The sequence below is a fragment of the Pseudonaja textilis genome, chromosome 8 (genome assembly GCF_049901715.1).
Source record: "Pseudonaja textilis isolate UNSWEBS1 chromosome 8, rPseTex1.2, whole genome shotgun sequence".
Classification (NCBI taxonomy): domain Eukaryota; kingdom Metazoa; phylum Chordata; class Lepidosauria; order Squamata; family Elapidae; genus Pseudonaja; species Pseudonaja textilis.
Window position 1 is genome coordinate 20,274,830 of NC_141997.1, and position 19,313 is coordinate 20,294,142.

Here is a 19,313-nt window from a genome sequence, read left to right on the forward strand (position 1 = left end):
AAGGTGGCAAACTGTTGAAGCTAGAAAGCAGTATCTAATAATTCTGTATGTCTTCTTCAGGTTTTTGTCTACAAAAAGGTGATAAGTACAAAATCATGAAGGTGGCTAAGCATATTTATTGGTAAGGCCTGCAAATAGGCTCAATTCGAGATCACTATTAATTTACTGCTAAAAACATGTTTTCAATTGGTCCCACCTTCCCAAATTCACAAGGACATAATTTCTGCATGGTTGCAGTATTAAATCCTTCCTCTAGAACTGCTAAATGGAGAACACTAAAACAAACTCTGATAAAAGCTCAGCAAAGTTTAAGACAAGTTGGTGAATTTCACTAAACATTTCTCTATTTTTTTTAGGCACCCTGGAATTTTGATTGTATTCCTGTTGCAATCCTTCTTCTTCAACCTTACTGAATTTTCTCTTTGACTCCAGTCAGAATTGTTTCAAAAATGATACATTTATTTGCAGCAATACTATTGGTCTATAATAGCAGTAATTCTACTATCATCAAAGAAAGTCTGATCCATCACATCCATCACTCAATGACTGTCCTGTTTAGCAACCATTTGAAGTTATAACAACACTGAAAAAGTAACCGGTCCTTGCGCTTACAACTGTCACAGTGTCCCTGCATTTAACTTTAACTATATAAAAACATTATTTTTAAAGTTTATAATAAAATACTTGTCCTTGTAGCATAACACAACAGACTTCAGAGCTCTCCTAAGGCTTACTTCCATCTGTGGAAAGACAGCTACATGAGCCAGTTATACACCATTGTCAAAATCTTCAGTCAAGTTTCTAGAAGCATTTATACTACCCTAATAATTTTTGTTCCATACATTTTTTTCTCACAGTTTATTTTATTTACTAAAACCTACAAACATATATGAGTGGTTTTATACTCCTATGCATTTATTTTTAACTGTTTATTTTGGTGTGTGGTATCCAGAGTCACATCTCTGACATGGCTGGCTATATGTCTATCTATTCTATACATCTATCTACCTATCATATGATTAAAAATAGATTCGGCCTAACACAATAACAACACAAGGTACACAGGGGTGGGATTCAAATTTTTTAACAACCGGTTTTGTGGGCGTAGCTTAGTTGGTGGCTTAAGTGGTGGTCATGTGACTGGCTGGGCATGGCCAACTCAACATCACTCACATCCAGGCACGCATCTCCTTGCATGGCCTCTCGTGACTGTGGGGATGCTGCAACAGTCGTAAGTGTGAAAAAGGGTCATAAGTCACTTTCTTGAGTGCCATTGTAACTTTGAATGGTCACTCCACACAAGCAAAGTACCAACAAAGGAGAAAAAAAAACTCCAGAGAAGTTCCTGAGACAGGAAGTCTTGACCTGCCAAAAATGTAATAAGGATGAATGGAGAGACAGTTTCTGTATGCAACACCAGAATGTTTCCTTTCTGCCTTCCTTACAGGATTAGGGCAGTAATTTATTCTAACAACTGGTTCTCCGAACTACTTAGAATGTTAACAACCGGTTCTAGTGAATAGGTGCAAACTGGTAGAATCCCACCCCTGAAGGTACATATCAAAGAGCAGTCAAGTACAAAGGTAACAGCATTGGTACAGAAAGGTCCAAACTCATATTAGCCCCAGAAGTCAGGATTATTCTAACAGGACAGAAGCTATGTAAACACTAGGACAGTGGTTTTTAAACCTGGCCATTTCAAGATGTGTGGACCTCAACTCCTAGAGTTCCTTTGTCAGCAGGCGTTTCATAATTTTCAGATATGCCAGATATCTCCTTTCATAGCTAATAGTTAAATCAGTTTCTTTTTAACTAAAGAAAAGCAACTTCCTTATAAATTTTCTGTTTTAATAGCTTATATGAATTTTATGGGAGTGATGACTTTCCACTCATTAATGTTAAAAATATTTCCAAATGAAAACATACTGCAGTACACATAAAAGGAATAAACCAGCTTTTCATAGAGTGGTGACATGATTAATAAAATGCTATATTTGGATGCAAGTAATTTTTTAGACTTTTTACCTAGTTCAAATGAAAGTTAATTTGAAGGTTCTATGTTATTTTTTCTTCCTTTTACAAACAGAAATGCCACAGGGTAAAGCAATTATTCTGATTTACTGTTTTTCCTTTGATTGAAAATAAAGACTTATAGACTGGTATCAAAAAAGCAACAACGAAACTAAGTGTTCTTTCCCATAGACAAAATACCTACTATGCTATTTCAAAGACTTTACCTCTAGGCAGCTGTGCAGGGAAGACATCAATCAATGACATGTGTCGAAGATGAGACTGATGTTTACTTTCACAGCATTTCATCTTACATCCAATAAATTACTTCTCCTTCACCAAAAGACCTGGTTAAAATTTCATTTTTCATTTTGCAATGAGTTTTAAAACTTTTGTTCTAGGCAATTTTAAAGCTAGATTAATCGATTCTTCACTCTTCACTTTTTTTTTCAAGTTCTTTGTCCATAAAACCTCGAAGAAAAGTCTCTAGTTTAATTTGCATATTCATTTGAAGAATCTTCTGTATCTGAATGTTGTTGTTCTACATGTTTATAGCAGCAAGAATGGTTTATGCTTAAAAATGGAGAGATATACTAATCCCCACAATAGAAGAATGGTTGGAAACTATTGGCCAAATTAACTGCTTTAATCAAGAACACATCTATCTGGAAAGTGTTTCAGGATTTTGTGAAGGCTGAGCTTGATTAAATCCTTGCAGGTATTTCATTATCCAAAGCTAGTTTAGGTGATGAAACATCTGCAACAAAACAACCAAGCTCAGAGAGCATCAAGGAGCCCTCTTTTCAACCATGAACTATATATATTCTCCTTTACTGAGATTTTGTGCTTGAGTTTTTTGCTCTAGAAATGGCTAGTGTACACTGAATATGCAAAGTAAAAAACTGAGGCTGTAACATTATGTTCATTCAATTGCATTGAAAATAGTCTGAAGTTAATGCTTCCTCCTCCTTCATTCTACATTTCACTCTTTCCCTTTTCCCATTTTTCCACTATTCTCTTTTTCATTTGTATTTTATACTCTGATAATAAATAAATTAATAAAATTATATTATAAAAAGGCTCTTCTCTCTTCATGAGTTTGATGACTACTACTTATTATTTTAGTCATATAAATATCAATGCTGTCACTGTCTTCCAGTAACAATAATTTACGTACAGATGGAAGCAAAATTACATGAGAAGAAAATTGTTTCAGGAAAACTTTAGAATTTTACTAAATCATCTCCAACGTATACTGACATACACTGAGAATGGATTCAAATATTATAATAAACCACTATTTACATATTATGGCTTAAAACTAATGAAATTAGCTTCATTGTTGCATTTTAAGCCATATTTTATAAAATACATTTTGCCTAGATTATAAATGATTTTTAAAAAAAACCAAATATTTTATGGCTTAGCATGTTGTATAAACTCAGCTACCTGTGGCCTATTCAGTAAATGATACTTTAATATAATACAAATTATACTTCAATGTAACACTTCAATTAGGTTAGTATTTGTAAGTATATTTGATTTGTTAATTTTACTAAATAAATCTAGGCAATTCTTTTTCTGAGTTATAGTCCCTAGGAGAATATAATATTTATTTAATGTAGTTCTCTGCTGCCACAATCAAAATCACACTTACAGTAAGTAATATAATATTGCCTTCTTTAATAAGTTTATAAGGAAATTAATAAGTCTAACCTGATCACAAATGTTTCAATTTGGTTATCTAAACTGTTCAAAAAATTTTTTTAAACATGCTCTAAAAAGTTTAAATTCAAAATATAGAGGCACTCTCCTGTTACCAGTGTGACTTAAATTCATTTATTTCTCGAAACAAATACATCTCGAAACTAACTGTCCTATATAAAGCAAAGGATGCCTAAGTAGCAGGGTGTTATATTTTATTTCCAAGGGACAGGAAAATATGGCATTTCATAATCAGTGTCAAGTACTAGCAGCCATATATCCTATGACTCACGAAAGCTGTCTATTTGGGTTACATTAACCAAGTAGCATTTCCAATGTACTGGTAATGACTTGAAGTTCATCAAATTTAATCAAGAAATGATGTATGTGCTATGCCATGTTATGTTTCACTTGACTTAAAAAGAATTGTAGCAGACATTCCGCATGATTTACTGTATTTTAGACTACGCATAAGTGCTTGAAATCAAAGCACGTACTGAATATGAGTTTGAACTGCCATTTCAATGTCATTTCCAATTAAGTGCACTTAAATTCAATAGCTACTTAGGAATTTAATTTTTACCAGTTATAGTCTTAGATGAATATGTATAAATATTTAGATATTAGGTTTTTTTAAAAAAAAATGTTTTGTTTGCAGAAATGATTTAGGATTTGAGAAAAATTAGAAACCTAATTTTCCTTTTCACGCACACACACACACACACACACACACAGATTGCAAATGGATAAAATAAATATTATGGAAGACATAGATAAATTATCTTTCATTTTCACTGATTGCTATTGCAGTCTTTAGATCAGCTCCTTATAGGTAGTTGTTGACTTACAACCTTCTGTTTAGTGACCAAACTTATCACAGCACTGAAAAAAGTGACTTATGACCATTTCTCACACAACCGTTGCAGCATCCCGATAGTCATGTGATCAAAATCCAGACACTTGCAACTGGCTCATTTTTCTGATGGCAGCAGTGTCCAGGGTCATATGATCACCTTTTGCAATTTTCTGACCAGCAAAGTCAATGGGGAAGCCAGATTCAATTTACAACCATTTTACTAACTTAAAAACTGCAAAGATTCGCTTAACAAAAGGCAAGGAAGTTTACAGAATGGAGCAAAACTCCATTGTCTCACATAGTAACAAAAATATTGGTCATAGGTGGAGGACTATGTGTACTTAGAATCACAGCAACCCCAGAAAGTAGCCTACCCTCAAAGGGCTATAGCTGCCTTTACAGCTTCAAGAGGCCTACTTTGAAGCCTACTTTGCAAGTGAACAGAAAACTATGTACATTTCACAAAATAAGACAGAATTATGTTGGCAGCTCTAAAAAAAATACCAGCAAGATCTCCTGAGACACACTTTCTTGAGCAGGAATTGACAAAACAAAAATCTAGATTCTCAATATAACAGCGGAAGTGTTTGTATAGTTGGTGAAGGCAAAGCTCAGTATGGTCCTAGGGCCTCATGAGATTTAAGATTCTGCTTCAACCATGAAATCCACCATTGAGAAGACAAGATGGTTCCCACAACATGCCGAACACTGGAATAACTCTCAGCTGAATTCATGAAACATGGTAAAACAAAACAAATCACATAACGTCTTAGTACAATGTCTGAATTTAATCATTAAATCATCCCAAACCAAAATGATGGTTTTTCTATTTGTTTAGCTTGGCCTTCCTCATTGTATCCATATGCACCTGAAGACTAATTAAGAGGTTCATCTAGAAAATATATAAATCTGAAACAAGTTCTACCAAGGATCATTTCTTAACATGCAATTTGTTCACTGAATTAAATGAAGCCTATCAGAGTGAAATATTGAACCATATTTTACTCCATCCCATCTCTTCTTTGTCATCTGGTTAGTTTGAATTATAATGTGCAGCATTTAATATCCATGGTCACATAATAAACTTAGTAAGCTCTTTCTTGTTGCTTTAGTTATATTTTCATCCCTTTTGGATCTTTGTTTTCAATTTCCCATTAAGAGCTCTTACAAAAAGAAAGCACTTCAGCAATATTTATTTTCAAATGCAAATACTAATCCAAATAATTTAGCACAACTATGGATGTATTGAGAGAAGGAACACAAGGGATTCCAACATTCTATTGCTCTCAGATATGATTCTCTTTGTACTGCTACACAGAAAGCATTCTTATATTACCAAATCTTTTAACGATCGTGGCATACTACTTGAAAAAGTAAATCGGTTTCCTGTTCATTACATGTATAGCAGACCATAAAGAAATAAAAGAAAGCATGGCTCATTTAATGTTTATCAAAGAATATCTTGAATCATAAATAAAGCCACTAAAATTATATTATTGTAAGTTGTCAGGAGCTGAACAAATGTTAATTATACAGCATTTAAACATTAGACTTGTTCATGTCATATTTAATTTAAATGTTACTCTGTAAAATTTCCCCACCACATTAATTTACTTCTATAATTGCAATTTCCATTATTAGGTTAATAATGGCAAGAATACTGCCACTGAAAATTTGTTTAACAGAAAAACAATGATTAATTAGAAGGCATATTTAATTATACAGCATTTTATGCACTTGTATTATAATCTGAAATTGTACAAAAGCATGTTGTTTGATTCAGTTAGCAAGAAACATTTATCGCATGCAATACCAAGTGTGAATTGCTTTCAAAAAGACACTGGATTGCTTTTGTACGCTTCTATTTGTATGCAAAGTGTTTAAAACTTCAACCTTGAAACAGAATATGGTTGAAGACAGAATATGTCTGAGTTTGGTGCACTTCCAGAATAGCTGGGACAATATCAGAACACTTCACATAAGGCTCACAAAAACATGCTTTGTCTGTATTTTATCCAAAAAAATGAGTTTTATTTTTACTTTCAGTATTAATTTGGGGCAAATATTACAAGAAATAAAAAGAGTGCTACTAGCATTTTTCAAAATCTGTAGAAGCTAAACACTTATAAATAGCATAATGATGACTTACATTTAAAATATACCCTATTCTGAGATATATTTTGAACATCTTACAACAAATGTTTATTTCATTTATCTAACTATATATTTAAATTTAGTATTACTTTAGTATTAGTATTACTTGAGAAAGTATAGCTAACTGAATTAAATAGATTTCCAAATGATGGATGGATAGATGGATGGATGGATGGATGGATGGATAGATAGATAATAGATGGATGGATGGATGGATAGATAGATAGATAGATAGATAGATAGATAAACTAGATGAACAGACATATTACATTCCCAACATTCTATTCTTTAGGTACCTTAGAGGATTGAATATAGAAAGCAGGAAAAGTGGATATTCTATCAGTACTAATTATAGTTCAGGAAATAATGTTACAAGCATTATAATTACTTGGCTTTTTCATTCAGAATTAACTATATCATTGAAAATGAGATGAATGCAAAGCATACATCAAGGTATTTGTATATAACATTTTACTATTATAGGTATTAGCAGAATCTTATGAGTGAGTGACTGGTCAGAATTTCTCCCCTCTCTTTATAAAAAGAGAATTAAGACAAAAAATCTTCAATTTATTTTTACTCCCTCCTCTCTTTCAGGCCTAAAATTATAACACAAAATCACAATATCATTAAAATATTAAAATTATGGGAACCACAGGGAAATATAAAATTGGGTGATATAAATGTTAATAAATAAAGAACAAAAGCTCAATTATTAATACAAAGGTATAAAACCACTATATCACTAAAATCTAGATGTAAAATTACAATTAACATTAAAATTATATTAATTATAATACTTTGCAGTATCAAATAGCACAGTATGGCATTACTGTATAAATAACAATAATTAAAATAATACAGCTACATTGCTAGAAATAGATCAACAAATCTGTAGGCATTTTCATCTTATCTAATAGCCTTAGCAGTTATCAGTGAATGAATTATTTTATTTGCAGTCTTAAATATAACATAACAAAATTATATCTAATATGGCTATTGGTAGTTCTCAACTTACGACCATAATGGAGCCTGCCTATCATGTTCATAAGTTATGATGGTCATAAATAGGGTCATCTACATGACTGAGCCAATTTTACAATGTTTTGTAAATAGAAAACAATGTTTACAATATTTTCTATTCGATTCGATTTTTTGCAGTGGAATTTAAGTGAATACCATGGTTGTAAAGCAACCAACATGGCTGTTAAGCAAATGCTATGTTCATTAAGTAAACCAATGGTCCATTAGGGGCCAGTTTTGCCAAAAAAAAAAACCCAGAAATATATACTGGTGTTTGGCAAAACTACATAAAATGTGGTCATGTGACTGCAGAACACTGCAAACAGATCTAAATGTGGACTAGCTACCAAACACCCAAATTATAGTGACATGACAAGGGGTGGGTGGATCCAGCCATCAAATCTTCACAACCAGGTCATATGTACCTTCAGGGCCGTCCATCATAACTTCAAATGATTGCTAAGCAATTGGTTATATAACGAGGATTATCTGTTCTGACAATTACTGACCTTTAAGAAGAATTCTTATTTGATGTTCCTTAAAACATGAAAAAACTATTTCTCCAATATACTACCTACATGGAGAAAAAGAGGAGGGAAGGCAGTGCAGAAATTGTCAGAAATTACTTGACACCCAGCATAAAGTAATTTATCACCCACTCTTAATTTTTAATTGTTAATTTGCTTGATTAAGAAGGCTAGGTTTTTTTTTAAACTGATTGTTATTTTTTTTAACTTTAAAAAGATATCCTGATTTCACAAACAAAATAAATAAAAGAATGTTCTGCTTTTGTCAAAATGATGTAACTAGTAGTATTGCACCATTAGCTTAGCTCCTTTGGGATATGCCCAATGTAACAATGCACATTCAAAAATGGAGGAATTTGTGCATCAGATCAGCTCTTTTTCCTAGTTTGTGGATGTTGTGACAGTATTTGTCTTTCACAGAGACCATCTGTTATTTTTAATACGTCTCTTCAAAGCTTTAGACCAGTGTCAGTGTTTCTTTGGGGTGAGATGTTTAGTTTCTGAGCCATTGAAATATACTCAGTTTTTCCTTTATATTTTTTATTTTTAATATTTCAACACTTTTTCCTTCCTGAGTCATTCTATCAAGTGCTGCCTGGATATTCGATCAATCAATCAAATGTATTATATTGTGCAAGACCTACCAATTGAGATTGTTCAATTGATACTTTCAAATTTACACAAGAGCCTAGGCTTTCCTTCTTTTAGTTATCTTTAAGTTAAAAATTATATATTGTAGCAGGGTGAAACTAGATTTGTTAAATATATTTTTTACAACTTACAAATTCTGTGTGATAAATTAAAATCAGTGGATCACTTTGTCATCTTTGCCTATTTGCCAGCTAAGTTTGTTTTTGCATTCAACATTATTTGGCATTTCTGCTCTCTGAAATTCGTTTATTTGTGAGCACTTATTTTCCTATTTCAATAATACTTGTTATACTGCATATTCACCTTTCATAAGTTCTAACACATTTTCTGATCTTCTGCTTTGAACTTACAGTTTTTAAAAATGCAGCTTATCTGAACATAAATTCCCATGCTTTATACCCTGCAAATAGAAGAACATTCTTTATTCATCCCATACTGAAATATACTAGATATATATATTGCTTTTATAGTCATTTAAAAAAAAAATCCTAAATTTTATAAATCAATGTGGATTCTTCTTACTGCATTCATTATCTACCTTAAGGCTTACATTTGAGCATAATGTTGTGGCCTTTTTAAGACAGTCAATTAAAAGTATATCAGAACACTCAATTTTTATTACTTGCTTGGTTTTGTTAAACATTGACAACCAATGGATTCAGTCTGGAATGCAACCAAAAACCCCATCCTTTTTTTCTTATACTAATAGGATTCATGTCCAGTTCCAGTTCAGAAGTTTCAGGAGGTAAACAAAATTAAAAAATGAAAATATAAAACAGGAAGGACTGCCTGGCAGTGAATAAACTGCCACTGTTGAAGAAAAAGTCTAAAATCACACATTATCCTTACCATTTCCAATCATCTAACGTAGTTAGTTCAAACATAGTTTTTTAAATGCCTTATAATCCGTAACATTTGTAGCACAGTACAATAGGAGTCTAAGAAACAAAACTGCTGATTTTATCAAGTTAGTGAGTACAAACAGTAATCATTATTAGGAAAAAGTAGGGTATCCTTTATGGCCCTGAAACAATTTTGAAATGAAGGTGAAGGAATCAGTTGTAGTTCAGCGGTAATGAAAACAACAAAATTTGCTCCCTTTTAACTGGACTTAAGTCATTCAGACAGCTTGATTGTGACTATTTAATCAGTTCTATTATTTATTTTATGTGTACAATATGGAATATCAACAAATGATTACAAATCTGAAAGTAGCAGTAAAATAGATGCAAATGCACTAGAATAATATTTGCAGAACCATTAAAAGCCTATATTTTATCTTGAAGCTTCAACTATCATGGCACATTATAACAGTCTACTGCATTCTGAAATGATTAATAAGGCAATAACTCTCAAAATAAAGGACATGCCAAAGGAAGTTCAAAGGAAGAAGGAGAAACAGATGGGAGAATAATGAAGTGATAAAGAAGAATTTTAACTGAAAAGTCAATTTTGGAGCTAGAACCATGAAGAGCCAACAAGGGTGGGAGAGAGCTGGACATAACTAGAAGGATAAAAATTGACCACCCATGTATTTTTTGTCTTTGAAAGGGAACATGAATTCTAATGTAGAAAAACTGTTGCCTAATTCTTTATCTAATATTCAATGGTTTATAATATAAAACCACAACAAAAGGATTTACTGGAATAGGCTTTTCTGCCTCATTGTTCTAGGTAGGAGATTCAAGTGACAACCAACCTAGGTTTTTGAGACATAGAGGCCATCACTTTAAAGACTGCATTAATAAGCTGCTTAACAATTGGCATCTTAAGTCAAAGAAACCCAGGTTTGTTTTACAAACAATAGTTCAACAACAAGGAATAAACTTGGTATTTAAAGTAATCAAAATTCAGGAGCTTTTAGATAGCAACCAGGTTTTCTTTATCCAACCTGTCTTATTCCATTGTTCCTGTTGAAATGGTGGTGCTGATGCTGTCTTGGGTATACATCAAATCACTTGTTTTTAACAGTGCAGATCTATATAATTTTGTGTACTTGTCCTAGGATGTCCTGAATATACAAAAGCCAATATCTTGCATTTGGGATGATCATGCTTGTTTCCAAACAAATATCCATGTTTACTTGTCTTTTTTTTTTTAAAAAAAAAATAAAGTTCAAATTATTGGACAAATTCAGTGCAAAGCAGCATGCAACATTTTTCCTCTGAAAAAGACAGTATTCTCTTACAGTCAGGTATTGAATATTTTTTACCACGTTGTGCTTATTATATTGTTTCTTTTTCTTGAGAATATTTAATAATAATTTAGCCCAATGAGAATAGCCACCAGCCCCCCTCCCAAAAAACCCATACTCTCTCCAATTGCCATGTTTCATAGTATACTAACTACTCAAGAATGCTCATTCTGGTGTAATTGGATGAAAAAAATAATTGGCTGAATCTAAATATACTGTGTATGTGTGTTTAAAAATATTTTAAACTCTTGACCAGAAAAATATACAATGTTTTGTTTATTACAAAGTTAAAGAAATATTTCCATAATACCTGGAGAACATTTCAAAAACTTCATGCATTGTTTTGAAATTTTCGATACAATTTCTCCAAAACATGAAAGTGTTGGTTACACATTGGGGGCTCCAGTTTCCCAAATTGCACATGGATGTTATTTAGATTAGTTCAAAGTTTGGTCAACTTCACTTACTATAAATTCTCTTTCTGACCTCTTGGAATATTCATGTACTTTACTTTTAGACTGGGGTTCAAAATAGAGTAAATCAGATATATTTCCTACCACCAAAAATATCAGTTTGAAAATTGTGGTGTGCTATTTCTAGAAAATAGCATTTTGATCCTTTTTCTTATGTCCAATTGATGCTGTGGCGTAATCTAGAGCCTAAAGTTGCCAAATGAAAGATTTGTATGGATGCTGGTATTTTTTATTTAGATGAGCTATTGGATGACTGATAAATTTTTAGCATTTTCTGTATAGAAAGATAAATATCACTTGTCTACTGCTATCCCCTTACAGTTTATGAGAATTTAATTTTTTATTGACATTTTGATTTGAACCCATGGAATTTCAGATTCAGAAATACCTAATTTATTAGAAATGATACTAAATTCTATGAGACAAAGCTCATAATTATAATACAATAACTGTTGAGAAGTCAATTCACATGGAAGTTCTGAAAGTCTTTTTGTAATTAATAATTTTGGAAAATTTGTCTAAACAAAACTATCTTAACATCTGTGTCAAACTTTTCAAAATATCGTTAAATGTATTGACCTAATTACTCAATAGATTAGATCTAATTTACCCAGGAAAGCTGACAATTCCTGTAACAATGAAAGGAATGAAGTTTTATACATTGAAACAACTATTAAAAATTGTTGCTTTCTTTGTTCTTTTCTATTAAATAAATACTCACTTTTTCCACCATTACCTCCATATTGTTTCTCAAGTTAATTTTCTGAAATTGGACTGTTTTTATTGGTGTTTTTTGTTTCATTTCCTTTCTACTTATTTAGGCAACTACAAAATATATAGAGATTGTGACAACCAGGTTAATATTTTTTTATAAGCAGCTAGATTTTATTTTGCCTTTTCTGGTCAGTGTGTTGATTACATCAAATTTAATCTTGTTGATTACATCAAATTTACAAAGAATGAAAGTTTATTTTTCAGATACCAGCATACATGTAAAGAAAATCAGATCTAATCCTTGAAGTCAATGGATTCTACACCCAAAACACATATGTTTGTGTGTGTGTGTGTGTGTGTTTGTGTGTGTGTGTGCATGCTCATGTGTATGTGAGAAAAAGGTGTGTATATGAGTGTGTATCCCCGTCAGCGTATGTTTCTACATACTGTGACTCTAGATAAGTCAGAGATTTATTCTGTTAGTGTACAACATTATTAATTACCATCTGTTCTCTTCAATCCCTAAATTTCTATAGCAAGATTATCATTAGAGTCTCTTTTCCTGCTTGAACCAGGCAGTGAAAAAAAACAAGATATTTAATAAGGAAGGAATTAGGAAGTATCTTCTTTCAGTATTATTTATAATAGACATGGACCATTTTGCATTTACCACAAAGCAGCCAATTAGGTCATAGACGAGTTAATCTTCTATCTCCCATTAAACATTATTCATGCTCATTTTATACCACACAGCACTCTGATGCCCATTATCCATCATTTACAAGTGTTATTTGTCTATAAAAGTGACACCAAAAAGTTGAAAAATTATTCTATTCAGACTGAATGTGCTTTAATGAATTGTGTGAATGTGATAGGCTTTACATCCTAAGAAGTAATTAGTTGAAGCTGTAAATAAATTTTTAAAGGATGCAAATGATTGCCTGTCCAGATAGCAAAAGCTATGAAAAGCTGCAACATATCACAGCTACTATCAGCTACTAACATTTAAAACACTATACTCATAGAAATTTGCATTAGCATAAGTAGAATTAATCACAAATCACACAGGTAAGAGTTTGCCATATTTTTCTCTTAGAAGGGGTTTAACATAAAATAATACACTTGATAATTTATGGCTAATAAAGTTAATCAAATGCAGTGCTTCTTATTCATGCATGCATTTAAATGGGATCTTGAACACGATATGCATATTTATGAAACAAGAACTGAAAGATCATCGTTGGCAGACGGGAAAACCTAGCAAGGATAACTGAATAATAAAATAAGTATCTCGTTCTTTTTACAACATAAATTTGCTTCACCTAAAATACAAATATTTATTTTAATTCATTTTAATATAATATTTATGTAACTACATTTGAGCAGAGCTAAACAGAGTACTTTACACTATGGATTTTTCTAGACAAAATAAATATATTAAGGAATTAATGAAAGGAAAAATGTAGACATTTTTATATTCTTTATCGTAAAAAGTAAACATTTCATGAGAGATGTACAGTACATAACTGATTTCATCAGTATTAGCTATGTTTGCAACCCACAGACTTTAGAGATTTCAATGATGGATAAATAAAATAATCCAAATAGGATAAGATACATTCACAATACATTATATGTGTCACCCTGAATATAGGGGGGGATTTTGTATGTCTGACTATAAATCAATAAAGTTAAAACTAAACCTACTCATTTTGTTGGGACATGTTTAATAGAATTATGTTTTTTGAAGCTGCTATGAAGAGCCAGATAAAAGTGACAAAGGGTTTTATGAATCTTACCCTCAAACTTTTAGCAGAACTTAAGATGTTAAGTTCCTAAGTTCCACCTCCAAACAATTTTCATATTAAAAAAACCAAAGGAGGAAGGGTTAATAATGCTGGCAGCTTTTGCTAAATTACAGGTGTTTTAAACAGGAGCCTAGTGTAATAGGTATGTGAACTTTGGAATCATTAACTTTAAAACATGTTTCTAAATTGATAATGTCATTCCATTAGAAACGGGGTCTGCGTTCAATGGGATAAATTTAAATGAATAAAAACTCTCATCAGTGATTTTGCCTTTTACTCCATTTACTTGTTCCTGTAATGGATATCTTCTTTAGGTAAGAAAGAATTTGGCAATTTTATAATGCATGATTCCAAGGCAACTTATTCTACCAGACGCTTTCCAAATGTTCTGGACTTCAACTCCTCTCACTTTTCTGCTAGCATGGCCAGTGACATGGCATGTTTGGAGGGCAAAGAGACAACAATTCTTGTAGCACAATCATCTTCAGGACCACAACTGCCCTAAGCCCAAACTAGTATTGGTTGTATGGTATTTTGCTTGCAAATGACCTGGGTCCAATTGTGATCCAATCCATGAATTAAAGCAGGGGTATCCAACCTTGGCAACTTTTAAGACTTGTGGACTTCAACTCCCAGAATTCCTCAGCCTGCTGGGGTTGTTAAAGTTGCCAAGGTTGGACACCCTTGAATTAAAGCTTCATCTGTAAGAAACTTTTGCTTTTGTTTTTTTTAATATAAAATCAAGTAAAAACTTAGTTTAGTGAGTTTCAGGACTTTCTCCTGAAAAGAAAAGAGCAGATTTGGTTTAAAATTATGCTTGGTTTTAAAAATACAATGTAAATTCAAGTCAAAATTCAAGTTAAATTCAAGTGAATATAATTTGTAAGCCAGCTGGGAGTTCTGGTTTTTCTTTAATGCAATGCATGTTGAATTGAACAAAAGATTATGAAACATTGCTAAACGTTAAGCCTTACTTATGTCATTTGTACAGCAAGGAGTACTATTCAGATCTTAAATGTAAAGAAAGCCATGTGCATAAAATGTATGAATTTGTTATTGTTTCAATTTGTTGGAAATTGTTAGGAATATTTTGTAGCAATATATGGTTTTGCTACATAAGTATGTTACATCTTAGATTACTTATTTGTTCATAGCTATGATAAAAAACACTTTCTTTGTTGAAGAATTATATTTCAAGATATCAAAACTGTGAACTTATGTTAGCCCAAAATTTAAATTGTAATATAAAGTTTTATGTAATTATTAAAACAAGTTCATTATACCATAAATGGGTAAAACGTGTATATATGTGTTACTTGCCTTATAACATAGACTACCATTTAATTTGTGTAGAAGTAACAGGCTGGCAGTTAAACCTAAGTTTTATATAAATTCAATGAGTGCATTATTTCTGTTGCCATTGAATCTGATTAGAGCATGCCAGCTGTGCCATATAGCAAAGTGGATGTAAATCACTCTAGAGAAGAAGCAAATCTGAATTCTTTGAAAGACGGCTTTTAACACATTTAAATAAACAGAAAATATGTGGGAAAATGCAAATTCCAAAGGATGCTGAAACATGTAATATAAACATATGAGTTTATTTTTAATGGAAAGTAGGCCAATTTTTAAATTAACAAATATAATATTGAAAAATCACCTACATTACATTGTATCAGGTATTGAATTAATTCAACATGAAATAAAATCTAATTAAAAAAAAAAAACCAAACCACTATTTCTAAAGATAAATAGATTGTAAGACATATGGGAGGCGCATCATGTATAACAATGACCTGAAAAAGAGTAATTTAAAAAAAAGATGCTTAGCAGACATTCTACAATGGAACCCACACTGAATGTCCATTTCGCAGAGTAACAGAGCAGAATACAGTGGGGCCAACTGGTGGATTCACAGATATATAGTATTAATTATAGAAAGAATTCTATAAAAATTAAACACTAATATTAATTTCTAGTTACTACAAGTTCCTGTTGCAGTAAAGGTTAACTTCTTCAAATTAAGAAGGATTTAGCATAACAATCTCAAAAATAAATGAAGTGTTATGATACATTAATTAATAGTGCGTGATAACCAAAAATCCAGTATTATTAACCACTGAGTGAATGGCACCACCTAATAAATTCAACGGATGAAAAAAATATATAGCAAATTTAATTACTGAATTATATTTTAAATTTAACTACTAAAATTTACTAATTTCCAGGATCACTATAATAAAACCAAAGTTGAACAATAAAACCTGACTTAAATATATCTTTATTAAGCTATATAGCTTTAATTCTTCTGACAAACCAGGAATTTCTTAAAATGGGCGTTGGTCTTACCTGACACGCCATTTCTAGTCGAGCTGCGAGGATCATCCAGAGAGTGAGAGGTGCTCCAGTCTGTGTCTGTGTAGGCTGAGCTTAATTACTGAGGAACGCTCCGCCCTCTATCACGTGGTCCCTTGCAGCGTTCCCCAGTTTATGCGAAGTCGAGAGAGGAGGAAAGTCGTCTAACTCTCATCTAACTAGACTTAAGGTATCATTGGCCGAAACAAGGCTCCCCCAGATGGAAAAAAAGGAAAAAAAGGGTGGGGCTGGATGATCCTCGCAGCTCGAAGAGAAATGGCGTGTCAGGTAAGACGAACGCCCATTCTCCCTCGAGCTGCTCGGATCATCTAGAGAGTGGGACATACCAAAGCTTGGCTGTCCTACGGGAGGGAATCCATCTGGGGTGGAAGCTCCCCTGGGTCCTCGATGACCCGCTGGAGGACTCATCTGCCAAACGAGGCCTCCGCTGAGGCAAAGATGTCAATCTTATAATGCCTAATGAAAGGGGAGGGGGAAGCCCAGGTGGCGGCCCGACAAATGTCTGAAATTGGAGCCTGGGTAGCCCAGGCTGCCGAGATGGCCACACTTCTGGTGGAATGTACGGTGACCCCGCTGGGAACTGGTAAGGCCTGAGACGAATAAGCCTTGCAATGGTGGCTCTGATCCATCGGCCGATGGTGGAAGGGGACACCTTGTGGCCTAACGACTTGGGTTGGAAAGAAAGGAATAAGGACTCGGACCTTCTAAAGGGTTGTGTGCGTTTAATGTAAATGCGGAGGGCCTGCCTCACATCCAGGGTGTGCCATCGCTTCTCCCTCTCCCGCGAGGGATTGGGACAGAAGTTGGGGAGTGTGAGCTCCTGTGCCCTGTGAAAGGCTGAATTGACCTTGGGCAAGAAGGTCGGGTCGGGACGTAGGACCACCCGATCAGAGTGGAAGATGCACAGGTCTTTTCTCACCGAAAGGGCTGCTATCTCCGATATTTGGTGACCCGAGGTAATTGCCACCAGAAACACTACCTTGAAGGTCAAAATTTGGAGGGAGGACTCTCTGATAGGCTCGAAGGGAGGCTTAGTTAGGGCCACCAGGACCTTGTTAAGATCCCAAGTGGGGTATCGATGCACGACAGGGGGACGGAGGTTAGTGGCTCCCGAGGAAGGCCCTGATACGGGGATGGTGAGAAAGGGAACCCAGATTGTCTCCGGGAATGACAGTCGAGAGGGCCGCTACCTGGCATCTCAAAGTGTTAGGTGAAAGACCTTTTTTGAGCCCCGCCTGGAGGAAGTTCAAAACTTGGGCAACCGAAGGTGAGAGCAGGTTGACCTGGGAGGAATGGCACCACCTGCAGAAGCTGACCCAAGTAGCGTTGTATATTCGGTTGGTTGAAGGCCGTCTGGAGGCCAGGATGGTATTAATAACCTGGTCAGATAAGTTCTCCTTCCTTAACCTTTCCTGTTCAACCTCCAAACGGTTAACTGGAGCCATTGGGGCTCCGGATGCTGAATGGGCCCCTGGGAGAGGGAGATCCTGTCCGGTGGGATTCTCCACGGAGGAGACACCGACAGATTGCAGAGGTCCGCAAACCACGGCCGTCTGGGCCAATAGGGGGCCACTAGGATTAATTCTGCCTCCTCCTGGATTAGTTTCTGAATGACTCTGGGAAGCAGAGCTAACGGAGGGAAGGCGTACAGGAGTCCCGGGGGCCACGGACAGCGAAGGGCATCGTGATTCTCGGCCCCGAGGGAAAGGGAATCTGGAGAAGAACCGGGGGAGTTGGGAGTTGAGGGGGGATGCAAAAAGATCTACTAATGGGAGGCCAAAGATCATGGTCGCCTCCCTGAACAGAGACAGGTGGATGCGCCACTCGGACTGGTCCACGGTGGCCTTGCTCAACCAGTCCGCTCGGGTGTTTGAGGCCCCTGAAATGTGTTCTGCTTTGATCGAGAGGAGGTGACGCTCTGCCCAACGGCAGAGTCGTTCGGCCTCCCTCATCAACCAGATAGACTGGGTGCTGCCTTGCCTGTTGACATGGGCCTTGGCGGTGACGTTGTCCGTGAGGATAAGGATGTGCCGCCCGCGTACCTGAGGCAGGAAGTGGCGCAGGGCCAGGTGGAGGCGTGGAGCTCCAGCCAGTTTATGCTGCATGCCCACTCTGCTTGGGACCATTTGCCCTGCATTGTAAGGGACTGGATGTGAGCGCCCCAGCCGTTCAGGCTGGCGTCTGTGGTGACAGTGAGACGCTGAGGTTCTTTGAAGTGATGGCCCCTGTTGATGGCAGGGTTGGTCCACCAGAGGAGAGACGAGAGGACCTTTGGAGGTACCTTGATGGTGGATTTTGAGTTGCTTCTGCCGGACCTTTGAAACGGGAGCAGGAGCCACTGCAGGGACCTGGTGTGTAAACGGGCCCAAGGAATAATAGAGATGCACGAAACCATTTTTCCCAGTAATTTAGACAATTCTAATAGAGAAGCCCTCTTTGATCGTTGAATAACTTGAATAGAGTTTTGGATACTCAGGAGCCTTTCCAAAGAAAGGAACACCTTTCCCTGAACCATATCAATAATGGCCCCCAAGTGAGCAATTCGGGTAGAAGGAACCAGTTGGCTCTTTTTTTGATTGACTAGAAAACCATGGGTCTGGAGTGCAGAGAGGGCGATCTTGGTGTCCTTCTCTGCCTGGGATTTGGAATGGGACAGGATGAGGATGTCATCCAGGTAACAATGGAGCCGGACCGGATGGTCCCTTAAGTGAGCCGCCAGGGCCGCGAGGATCTTAGTAAAAACTCTAGGGGCGGAAGCTAACCCAAAGGGAAGGGCCACATACTGGAAATGACGATGATTGTAACAGAACCTGAGGAATTTGG

General features: G+C 35.1%; 1 protein-coding gene across 8 annotated transcripts in view; it reads right to left on the reverse strand.

The window, feature by feature from the left end:
- The window catches only part of AFF3 (ALF transcription elongation factor 3), a 229,157-nt gene that overhangs the window by 194,197 nt on the left and 15,647 nt on the right, over positions 1 to 19,313 (reverse strand). Inside the window, exon 1 of one of the 8 annotated variants that reach the window (XM_087938475.1) lies at positions 8,257 to 8,310. The exons of the other annotated variants lie outside the window; for them this stretch is intronic. The gene's annotated coding sequence lies outside the window, so the exon portion shown is untranslated. Of the gene's footprint in view, positions 1 to 8,256; positions 8,311 to 19,313 lie in introns of those variants that run through there. 8 annotated transcript variants of the gene reach the window in all.